At 41.1% G+C, this 12,249-nt stretch overlaps 1 protein-coding gene across 2 annotated transcripts in view; it reads right to left on the reverse strand.

Annotated features, from left to right (window-relative positions):
* LOC119022845 (FERM and PDZ domain-containing protein 1) overlaps positions 1–10,859 on the reverse strand; it is a 44,091-nt gene extending 33,232 nt beyond the window's left edge. Inside the window, exons 1-2 of one of the 2 annotated variants that reach the window (XM_037104224.1) lie at positions 10,572–10,859; positions 9,398–9,482 (exon numbers count right to left, since the gene is read on the reverse strand). The gene's annotated coding sequence lies outside the window, so the exon portion shown is untranslated. The remainder of the gene's footprint in view (positions 1–9,397; positions 9,483–10,571) is intronic. The other variant, XM_037104216.1, reaches the window with a different exon arrangement.
* Positions 10,860–12,249: the final 1,390 nt, after the last annotated feature.

Below are 12,249 nucleotides of genomic sequence, written 5' to 3' on the forward strand. Positions count from 1 at the left end.
GTGTGCATGTGTGTGTGCGCGTTAGTCAGAGTGCTGCGTGCATCAATAATGTATCTAGATAATGCAGCCGCTTCACTCTACCAGGAACAACTAACAGGCATACCGACGAAGAACCCAAGACAGAGAATGAGGGAGGAAGAGAGACGTTGAGGCAGAGAGAGACAGAGAGAGAGAAAGAGAGGGAGGAAACACATGCAGTAGCAGAGACGATAGATAAGAAAGGGAAAGGTGAGTGATACAAAAATGGAACAAGATAGTGAGGGTAGGATGGGTCGGGGAGAGAAACCTAAAGAACACAAAAGTCACACCCGGTAGTCAAATTCTACTTGTGATCAATCCTCAGTGTTATAACCCATTTAAAGCACACATGGGGTTTACATAAGAAGCTAATTTAGGTATTGTAAGTAACTGACTTTGAAGTAAACATTCTGGCAAACATTATCATGTACTGGGATTATGTGTATTACACACATAATTAAGTAGAAACCCAATTTTAGATCCAGAACCCATTATTCAAAGTGTGGGAATTCCTCTGTTTATTTTGTAAATACAGTAAAAATCGGGATGAATCAGATTTCCAAAATATAATTTGAGGTTCAATAAAGTGAAAATGAAAATTTGTAAATACTTTGTGTTAGTTTATAACTCTTTGAATGTTTGCATCTGCAAGTCACTCACATGAACTCTGTTAAGAAGTGTTGAGATCACTACACTACACTACACCACTACTACTGCCTCACACCAAGGAGGTCCAGGGTTCTAAACTATCTACTGGCCAGGTGGATGTAGAGCTGTATGTATTTCTGCATGTGTTCTTTCCAGGGGCTCTAGCTTCTCCCCACAGTGCAAACACATATACATACATATTCACTAAAAAAATGAAATTGCCATCACACTTTCATATGGCTCTTCCTTATTCTGCATATGCTATTGCCACATTGGCCTACCACATTCCTTGTGGTAGCAGGTGAGTCTGTGATGCTGCAGACCCTTGTGTACAGCCAGCTGAAGTGTGTGTGAGGACGCAGCCCACGCTTGGTACCTCCACATCATCCACTACTTTTTACATATTTTCACGTTGTCATGTAAAATGACATGGACGCGTTGCTTGTCTATTTCACACACACTCAGCATCTCCTCAATTGCCTGTTGTACATGCTCTCCAGGTGACAAAGAAAATCCTGATCCTATATCACGGAGATGAGCTGGTTATATAGAGCGATTCATTTAATTACCCTCTCTGTAATATTTTTGGCCATGTCGCTGTGTCGAGGATATTTCTCTGTCCCTTTGAAAGTATCCGCGAGTGCTTGTTGCATTCTTTGAGTGTTTGCTTCTTATTTTTATACCTATCAAATGTGTAGTGTCAAATGCAGCTCTTTTGTTACCCCTCTGTAAAATGGTCGTATTTAAGTTATTTCCGCATTATTTACACACACGTCTGCTCTCTGCCAAAAATTGTGCCCTGATGTAAAACATTTTTTTTTAAAAATTAGGCTTGGGTCCACGTTCAAAATTCAACTAGTAGTGTCACTGCAGCAAACTGACCTCATGCTGCATGCGTTATTTCTGTGTGGCGTTGAGACGGTCTGACTCTGTACCATCACATAACGGTAGTAAATACTAAGCTGTTATTTTTCCCATTTGTTTTTAAATATTTCAGATCTGATAAAAAATAATGAGAATAGGCCAGCCCTGATTTCCAATCACATGATCGAACGGGACATCCCTATGTAGAACCTTTCACGGCAGACATTTTGAGTTGTCTAAGCAGGAAAAGCACGGGTGGAATTTATAAGAATAATGAAAGCTGCATTATATTTAGGTGAGCCACTTCCAGTGCTGTGGTATTGTGCATGCATACTCGCTGACAATGCTTACTGAGACATTTAATAGGATGGAGCCATTGTTAACGTCATTGGTCACACCTGTGTGTCTGCTCTGAAAAGGGCCTATTACAGACATTTACTGAGAACAACTTTTGAACAGCAGATTAAAGGCAAAAAGGAAGGATTCATTGTGAAAATACCTGGGTGGGTGGATTACATGTACAGCAGGTGTGAAGGTACTTTTAGGTTGCATTAAGGAAGTCCAGATTAAAAGAAGAAGAACTGTATCTAAAATGCCCAAAGCTAATGTCTCATCTGTAAACAGACCAATGTTATGGTTACCAGCTAAGCTCTTTGTGACTGCCTCAGGTTATATGCCTACCCCGGTCAATGCTTGTCTAGAGAGTGATCATTACAATACTTACTCTAGATTGTTCCCACAATGATAATTCCCAACTGAAGGCCAACCTTTACCAACAATCTTGATGTTACACAAAGATAGTCTCCCAGCTTGTTTAATTATATCAGAGGGTTAGGTTACTGTGTATTTTCAAATTACAGCAAAATACTCCAAATGTTTTACAATGCTTTTACATAAAGTATTTTGTCCTACTCCATCATCTGCTGGTTTGGCAATGCTACTGAGGCACAGAAAAGGACTCTCAAAAAAAACTGTAACATTGGCAAGCAAACAGGTTCTGCACCTTATCCCCCATCCACTTTGACCACTTGTTTACAAACGATGTCCAGATAATCTTCCCATGTTATTTTATGTTTTTCTGCTTCTTTCTTCCCTAAGACTTAATTAGTTGCAAAGTGGTATGTGTCTGGGTACGTGCATGAGTATGTCTAGTGGTGAGTGTTGTGATGTGATGAAATACCCTGAGATTGTGCAGCAAACCAGTTTCCCCATGAGGCAAGTATGTGTTAAGGACACTGCTTGGGTTTTTGTCACCCATGTCTGTCTGTGCAGACTGTTATGCCTCTAAATGGTTTCTTTGTATGTGTCTCTGGCTGAATAATAGCAAATGCACAGACAATCTTTAATTATTTGTTCCTCAGATTTCTGTTCAGCCTGCTCTTAATACATAGTGGCTAATGCAAAATTTTGCTACCAGCAGAAATGCAAAATGCTTCACTCCATGTTCAAAACTGTTCTAAGAAACAGACTTTAATTTGTATACATTTGACAGCAAATTAAAATAATGAATTAATTAATCCTACAAATGTATGAGCTACATTATTCTTACATTATTGGGAAAATCATATCAGCCTCATTTTCACTGCATCTGTTTTACGTCTGTTTATCCTCTTTGTCAATGTTTATCCAGAGACATAGGGTACTTGCATCTCTACCATCTGAGCATTGGTTGGGCATGTCCTCAGAAATGAATGCAAGACATCCAAAAGATGCAGTACACACATAAATGGTATTGGCAGTATGGGGATGTGTCAGGGCAAGAGGTCAGCAGGCATGTCAGCAATGAAACTATGGCAGAAATTTTGCAGACAAGCTGACAGACCAAGTCTGCATCCCTACAATGTGTCACTGTTGCAATGTGCACATTCGGGTCGGTACCATTTATACATTTTTACACGAGAATTTACAAAATAGTTACCTCCTTGACATGTTTACTGTTCTGCTCACAGTGTACCACAATGGGACCTTATTTCAGAGCAAATATGCATGGTACTGAATGGAGAGAGACAAATCTTTTTTTTTTTATCTTTCAAACTGTGCTATGAATTACACATACAATATAATGTATCTATTTGAGAAAGCCATAGTTGTTATAAAACTAATGACATGCATGAAATAGACTGCACTCCCAACAGTCAGTGAGGTGACAGCATCTTGTTGAACGCTAACCAAAACCCATAACTTCTCTAGCCAAAGAGCAGCAGTGTGGAGGACACAATCCAATTAGCGGCTCACATCACAGTTAGAGACAGACCTGCAAGCATGCACACACACACACACACACACACACACACACACACACACACACACACACACACACACACATGATCGCTGTAACTGAATGACCTTTTCAGGTAAATGCCAATCTTTTAACTGACACAGACAGCGGGTGGCTGACAGTGGATGCATGTTTGTGGGTTAAAAAGTTTGAAAGGTGTGTTTTTTCAGGATCTTTGGTTTTATATGTAGTGCCAGAATGGTGATTGAGATGATAAGCTGCCTTACTCTCATTAGTTGATTCATAATTCATTGCAATCTATAATGAGTATTTAGTCTCAGGGTACAGAAGTTTGGCTTTGATTCAAGGAACACATTTGTATTCGATCTCCATTCCCTCAGAAAGCCAAAAGGGTGTTTATGGCAAATATGAAAATAGGATACGAGGCAACACTGGTATCATATTTATTCATATGTATCTAACTTTGCACATCCTGTTTCTATTTATTCAATTCACTGATGCGATTGTTAACCTATCAATGGCAACAGATAAAGAATCTTAGTTCCTTTATCTTGATAGGGGGATACTATTCAGACTGAGAGAAATTAAATAGAGAAACAGAGGTGCCATCAGTTAGTTTTACATATGACATTTTCTCAATGAGACACAGATATACAGCCATTGGCTTTTCTGTTCAGGAGGGTAGTTAAATCACTGGCATGTCGGCAACTGGACTGGGTGGGCTTACTCAAGGGCGATATTTTAATTTTAAACTGGTTAACTTCATTTGTTTTCTGGCAAATACACAGCTATAGCTGGAAATTTGAAAATTATAGGTTCCAATAATCACTTGGCTACAAGTAAGAATGCTAAAACCGATACTATCAAGAACTTGATATGGTGTGTGGTACTATGTGGTCCATCTGGTCTTTAGAGGTAACACTTCCAGTAGTGTTAGTACTATAGTTACTTTGCTGATATCTGTATTTTACAATAAACTGGATAAAGGTTCCAGCTAATTTGTGATCAACGTGGTGAAGGATACTTTGATTCATTGATACTACGGTACACCATCTTACCATTATTTTGTACCTGTATTTGTACTAAAAGAGAGGGAAATTCTAGCACACCATCTCTTCTTTCACAGACTTTCAAGGAAGTGACAGAAAACTTCATTTGATGTCTTTATAGTATTTATAGACAGTTGCAAGTGAATTAAAGTCTGCAGAGAAAAGAACTGGTTCAGCAAAAATCTCAGCAAGTAAAGGAAGCAGAGTGGAGAGAGGAGCTGTGTGTGAGCAAGTGAGACTCTTCATTCACACATCCGGTAGACACTGGCACAGTGTGCTGAATGGCAGCAGATTGTCTCCAGTATCAAGTAGACATTAGGATTTAAAAATGCAGTGTACTGGATGCTCTGAGCATATGTGGCATACATAAAGACAAATATTTTTTACCTACATGTAACTGGTCACACCTATACACATATAAAAGAAGGACACATTACATTGCCTTTGACAATATAGAGCTTCTTAAACATATATAGTTATACTCTTTCTACACTAATATGCAATGACATGGTTCAAGGTGTGGTACCGCACCATGCCAGAATTTAAGAAAATGTCTGTGGAAATCTCTGAAATCTTTTTTAAATTCTAAGTTCTTAAGATTTTCCTCAAGATCCCTAAGAAGGCAATAGGCTGAAGCATTGATCTTTGGAGCTTACAGGGACAGTTTACCCCAAATTCAAAGATACATATATCTACCGTGTCCTATTAGTAGTGCTCTTTTTCATCTAGATGTTTTTGGTGTGAGTTTCAGAGTTTAGAAGATATCGTCATAAAGATGTCTGCCCTTTCTTGAATTTACGAGGTCATATAATGGGACAAAATGGAACTTAGCTTCTCGCGCTCATAGCACCAAATAAGTCCACAGATCTTTCATGTTGGAAGTATTTCATTTGTACTGATCTAAATATATTTTTTTACTTTGGGGAATAAAAGCAGATGTATCCTCTCTCTTGATTCTTCACATCTGGTGAAATGCTAAGTGTAGTGTAAAAGTGTAGTGAGTGCTAACTTTCATCAAAGGCCAGTCCCCTGTCCTACAACACTTCGACAACCTGAGCCCTAGGCAGGAGAGAATACCGGTGCTTCAGAAGACATCCTGCCTGGTTCCTGTGCCAAAGAAGTCAACGCTGTCAGGCCTCGATGACTACTGACCAGTGGCCCTCACATCTTACGTGATGAAGGTGCTGGAGAGACTGGTCTTGGCCCACCTGAGGCCTCAGGTGAGAGCCCTGCTAGACCCTCTGCAATTTGCTTACAAGCCCCACTTGAAAGTTGATGACGCTGTCATCTACCTGCTGCAATAAGCCCATTTGCACTTGGATGGTGGTGGCATCACATTCTTTGATTTCTCCAGTGCTTTTAACACCATTCCACCACTGCTACTGGGTGAGAAGCTGCGGGTGATGGGTGTCAACACTTCCAGTGTCTCCTGAATTACCAGCCTTTTTTAGACAGAGCACCAAGCCGCCAATTTGCCCGTCCTTTTGGCGGCTCGGTCCGCGGTTTTAGACAGAGGCCGGCAAATTGGGGGTCTGTTTTGGTCCACTGATTTTCCACCTTGGAGGGTACACTTATTTCCGCCTCGCCTGCTACCTAAAAAGAGGCGGAAATGTGCCGGCCTGTGGGTGAGATGGGTGGAGGTGTCAATGACCTACACTGTTGTGCGACCCACAACCGAGGAGTTTTAAAACCAAGAAACAGCTGATCACAGCAGTCAGTCCATCATTTCACCCGCGGACATTAAGACGAACAACTGGACAGCCGCAGAGATCCAGGAGGTACAGCGTCTCCGCGGTCTCTGTAGCTGTTTGGTTGTGTTAGCTTGTTGTTTTGTCGGCAAGCTAAAGAAGGTCGCTACTTTCGAATTAAAAGCCCCCCGCTAAGAACCCAGTTCTAAACTCCAATGGGGTATAATGTAAAGCTCTTACTTTGAAGACAAATTCTATGTCACTGTTCATGGCTCAACTCGTCACATGTTTACGCCTACCTCAAGGCGGCTTTGGAAAAGGAGAAATATTACGCCTCGGTTTTAGAAAGACAGGCTGGCACATTGCCGCCCTTACCTTGGAGCAAATGTGCCGCCTTTTCTATCTAAAAAGGGCTACTGAATACCTGACAGGCAGGCCACAGTTTGTCCGTATGGGCAGTGTCCTGTCTGATGTGGTGGTTAGTGATACAGGAGCTCCACAGGGGACTGTACTGTCTCCTTCCCTGTTCACCTTATACACTACTGACTTTCAGTACAACACCGGGTCGTGTCACCTGCAGAAGTTTTCTGATGACTCCGCTGTTGTTGGGAGGTGAAGGAAAAGAGGGGGAGTACAGGACACTGATGGACAACTTTGTGGAGTGGACTGGATAGAATCACCTGCAGCTGAACATCAGCAAGACCAGAGAGATGGTGACTGATTTTAGGAAGCAGAGGAGGATGGCTTCCCAACCTCTGCGTATTCTGGGAAAGGATGTGGAGGCGGTGGAGGATTATAAGTACCTTGGTGTTACCATCAATCACAGACTGGACTGGAGATCTAACACTGAAGCTGTTTACAAGAAAGGGATGAGCAGACTTTCCTTCCTGAGGAAGCTGAGATCCTTCAACATGTGGAGCAAGATGTTGGAAATCTTTTAACAGTTTGTGGTGGCCAGTGTACTTTTCTTTGCTGTGGTTTGTTGGGGAAGCAGCATTGGAGCCAGCGACACCAACAGACTCAACAAACTCATTAAGAAGGCTGGCTCTGTGATTGGTTGTAAACAGGACACCACACTGGTGGAGAGGAGGACACTGAACAAACTGTTATCCATCATGGATAATACTCTCCCTCTCGACCTCACACTGGTCAGACAGCGGAGCACCCTCTCCAAAAGGCTGCTTCAGCTTTGCTGTCTTAACAACAGATACAGGAACTCTTTCCTGCCACAAGTCATCACTTCATACAAAACTCTCTCAGCTCATGTCACCATCATGTTTACATCTGCACTTTTTTTTTTTTTTTTTTAAAGTCTTTTTATCTATTTATATTACCAGTGGTTCTATTATTGCACACCCATCTGTTATTACACATTCATAAGTATATGTTAGTTCTGCTATTGCACATTCATATACATTGTTTACTTATTGTATAGTTGTATAGATTATTATTGTTTATAAGTTTGTACTGTGTATTGTATACATCTTGCTTTCTATCTGTGTTATGTGCAGTGTGTTTTTTCTTATTCTTTCTTTTTTTGCAGACCTACTGCTGCTGTGACAAAATAATTTCCCAGTCTGGGATCAATAAAGTAATTCTATTCTATTCTATTCTGAACACAGACACAGACTAGCAAGCTCCATAGCCTGAGATACTTTGGAGCTAGGTGGGTTAAGTAACCATGTTTCATTCTGCTTGCTTAAGCTCCACCCATTAGCCCATTTTCAGATTAGCTGTATTTAGGTGGAGTTGGGGACTGCCAAGATGGCAGTACTCAGCTGCACCCACTTTAACATTAGCTCTGGAAACCTCTGGGTGACATCATGGTTGCTCTGTCCACATTTTTTGCAATCAATGCGTGTGACCAAAATAATCTAGATGGACGACTAGAACTATTAGTGAAAGGAAAATGTGTTTTATGATTTTGTGGATAACTGTCTGTTTCAAAAAAAAAAAAAAAAAAGATTGCTCAAGATGAGTGCATGACTTTCCCTTTCTGTGTATTGATGTCTGCCTGACAGCAGAAGAATAGATGTCTGTTTTCCCTCAGTTCTTCATGATGTAGGATGCCAGGAATTCCCAATAACCTCCTGGAAATACCATTTTTATGGAAGTACAGTCTAAAGTAATATAAAGTTTACTGACTCAGCAGGCAGGTTTCAGTTTGTTTTCTGTCTCCATCGAATAATAAGTGATGGATGGCTACTGATGAGCCAACTGCCCTAAAAGCACATACAGAACTATTTGTGCTGCTGTCTGAAAACCCTTTAATCAAGAGTTTCAGATTAAAGCCAAACTGACTGAAAGCACTGTCTATGAGGCAAAAGAGATTAGGGCCGACCTAAAACCTTTTAGACCTCATTAGAACAGTTCCTTACAGTCTCTTTAGTTGGTGATTCACCATCCTGTCCTGATAAGCCAAGAAAAGCGGCAGCAGTACCAGTTTTCACTCTCTCGGAAGACTCTGAAGATTATCTAACGCATTCACATCCTCAAATGTTTTGTGGAGCCTTTTAAAGGGATTTACCTCTTATAATATTCTGGTTTCAAAGCAGACTAATTATAGCTCAATTTGAAGAGTGACATTGAGTTTTGGGGTCAAAAGTTCAATATGTAATTTCCTTGCTTTGGAGAAATAACAACATGACTCTTACTACCCTTGGGTGTAAAGCTTTAAGGCTCTGACATGAAGAGGAAGCTGAGGAAAATGTGTCAATCAGGGACTTCAGCTAAACGCTGCACTTGTGGTGTATTAAAACTGCTAACAAATTATTAAGATTACTAACAATCTAGTACTGTAGGCCCTTCAAAGTATCTCCACACATCATCTGTAAGTCTGAAAGTGTGCAGGCAAATGTGTGTGTACTGTATGGATGTGTGCACGTACTTACGTACAAAGAGGTTGACAGACACACCCAGAGTTTTTCGCTCAGTATTAAACTTGACAAATACGAAGCATCAAAAATGTAGCTGAGCCTAAAAATAACATCATAAATTAGTAAAGCCTGGGAGGGCCTACAGAACGCAGCTGGCCTCATATTCTTCTTCTGTTTCAGTGTCAGGGCTCACTTTGTATTCATGTCTTTTCATGAAACGCAGATACATGCATACACTGTGCACACCCACAGACATGGGCACACAGAGTTCACATGCACATAGAGCTGAGCCACACAAACAGCATCAGATTGTGCCACTTATTAGCATGTTAAAACGGCACCAGCACTGTCTGTGCTGTGTTTCAAGAGGCCGAAGCATGATGCAGCAAAATATCTGGATCTGACTGTTAATTGCATGTGGTAGTGTGCGTTTGACTGTCTGTGTGCACATAATGAGTGTTTGTGTGTGTGCTTGTTCAGGTCTCTGGTTGCAGTGATGCATTAGTAAAACACATTTTAATTCTTCAGCAGTAGTTGAATATTGAAAATTACTAAGACATTTGCTTTAAAGAGAGCTGGGGAATGCCTCAGTCTGTTTGTGTCTAATCCGGCTGAAGTGAAACATCCAGAGCACTACCTCCCAGTCCTGTCTACACAATCCACCTCTCAGAGGGCTACTAAGCTTAAAAGTCCCTCTTATCAACCTGCCTCCTCCCCTCCATGTGCATCCCTCCTTCATCATGTGACCAAGGTGGATTTAAACAGGTACAGTCGTAAACGGGTGGTAACTTTCACCTGTGGGTTAGCCATTACAAGTAATAATAGACTTTATTGATAAATGTTATTATTTTGAAGCTCAATATGTCCATTTTATTATGTTCACTATTTGTCGTACACCCGACTGTCGTAGACAGTCAGTTTGTGAAATAATCAAGACTTTTGAGCATTATGGTGGTCTTTCTATTGTTTCATTTTAAGAGCAAATAACAAATGTGTAACAAATGTGAGCTAATTAAAGCACTGTCGTTCGCTTTGCTAGCTTGCAGCGACACACTCAAGGGAAATTTTTTTTTTTTACAATTTTTGTTTACTGAAAATCAATTTTTGGCACTTTAGTTATCCAGACTGGTCGACCGTGTGTGTCCGCTTGTTAGCTGTCTGTAATAATAACGAGCAGTAAAGACCTTACCGAGTAGCTTGTCGCCTGTCTCCTTCTCTAATCCCCTTCCTGAGCGCAGGGCGAGCCGTCCCGTCCGTCCTGGATGTGGAGCAACTTCGAAAAAAAAAAAAAGAAAAGAAAAGAAAAAGAAAGAAGAAGAAAAGGGGCCGCACCTTCCTCAAGAAAGCGAAGTCAGTTAATCCATGTCACCTGGCGGGTGGACAGCAAGAGAAGCATGGCTCGAGGTCCCTGTAGAGAAAGCTGCGTCTGATGGAGTCCAAGCAGGGCAGGTGAGCGCGCGAGATGCGGACGGGTGAGGCGCACGCGGCTTAAGCGACTGTAATCTCTCTCTCTCTCTCTCTCTCTCTCTCTCTCTCTCTCTCTCAAACACACACACACACACACACACACACACACACACACACACACACACACACACACACACACACACACAGTTTTAACAGTGCTGACGGGCCTGGCGAGCTGTGACAGAGACACACCGCGGGCTCACTGATGTTTACACACCTGCATCTCTAGCATCCCACTTGACGTGCGGGCTCGTGCGTGCGTGTGAGAAGAGACCGGAAGAGCCTATACACACAGAGAGCAGCACACTCAGTTCATTTCTTATGAGGGAGACACTCAAATATCTCTGCAAACTTAATATTTTACCGTAGTGACTTATTTTTGAAAGGAACTGAAATACCATGCAGGCTCAGGTCACAAAGATAGATAGATAGATAGATAGATAGATAGATAGATAGATAGATAGATAGATAGATAGACCGTTAATCGGCCTCTGTCGCCCCCTTTTGGCCTTAATGTTTCACTGCCACTCGCATCCATCTATCATAGCGTGCTCAAGTGTATTTTGGGCAAGTAATTACCAGAGAGGGGCGCTGTTATTTGTGTTACCATTTTAAAAGTAAAATCAATTCAAATTGCCCCAGACTAAGAGACCCACAGAGAAAAAACGGGGCTGGTAGGTTGAACAAGTAGTGCAGTAAGGAACTAGGAGTAAATAGTAAAGGAAGCTTTCATACAGTGCACAGAGTAAAACATAGATACAAAACACCAAGTTCTCTTAAAGCACGCTTGTGTCTCCAAATTTGTAATGGTTTGGATTGTTTGTTTAGACTTATTGCCATTACAGTCTGATGTGACTCCAAAATCATCCAGTCACTCAACAATTACTGCTCACTACGAAGGGAGTTCCATCATCAGAACATTTTTTTCCCTCCAGTGCAATGCATGATGATATATAATGCTTGGTTATATAGGCCCTATGCAATGTAACCTATGTTATTAGGGTATATTATCCGAACAGCACAACAAAATGAACTCGATATATAGTCCACTTTGTTAGGAGCAAGTTATGTCCGTTATGTCCGAGTCATGTGGGCAAAACTGTAAATCAATAGGCCTCAGTGCTTTGTCACTGTGAAGTACCATGACCTGTCAAATCATTGGTGGTTTAGCCAGAAACACATTACCATCTGGTTATTCATATCCGTGGTTCTCAAACCTTTACACGTCAAGGACCACTAAACTGACACAAATAAGATCAAGGAAACCTGTTAGATAAGATTTTTTTTCCCCAGGGTCCCCCATATGATAAGAATTTTGCTTGTTTATGTTTTATTACGAGATATTCGTACATTCTATCATTGTTTTGCCAGGGGATAGAATTATAGTAACAATGAGTTAT

The sequence above is a fragment of the Acanthopagrus latus genome, chromosome 1, assembly GCF_904848185.1.
Source record: "Acanthopagrus latus isolate v.2019 chromosome 1, fAcaLat1.1, whole genome shotgun sequence".
Taxonomy (NCBI): domain Eukaryota; kingdom Metazoa; phylum Chordata; class Actinopteri; order Spariformes; family Sparidae; genus Acanthopagrus; species Acanthopagrus latus.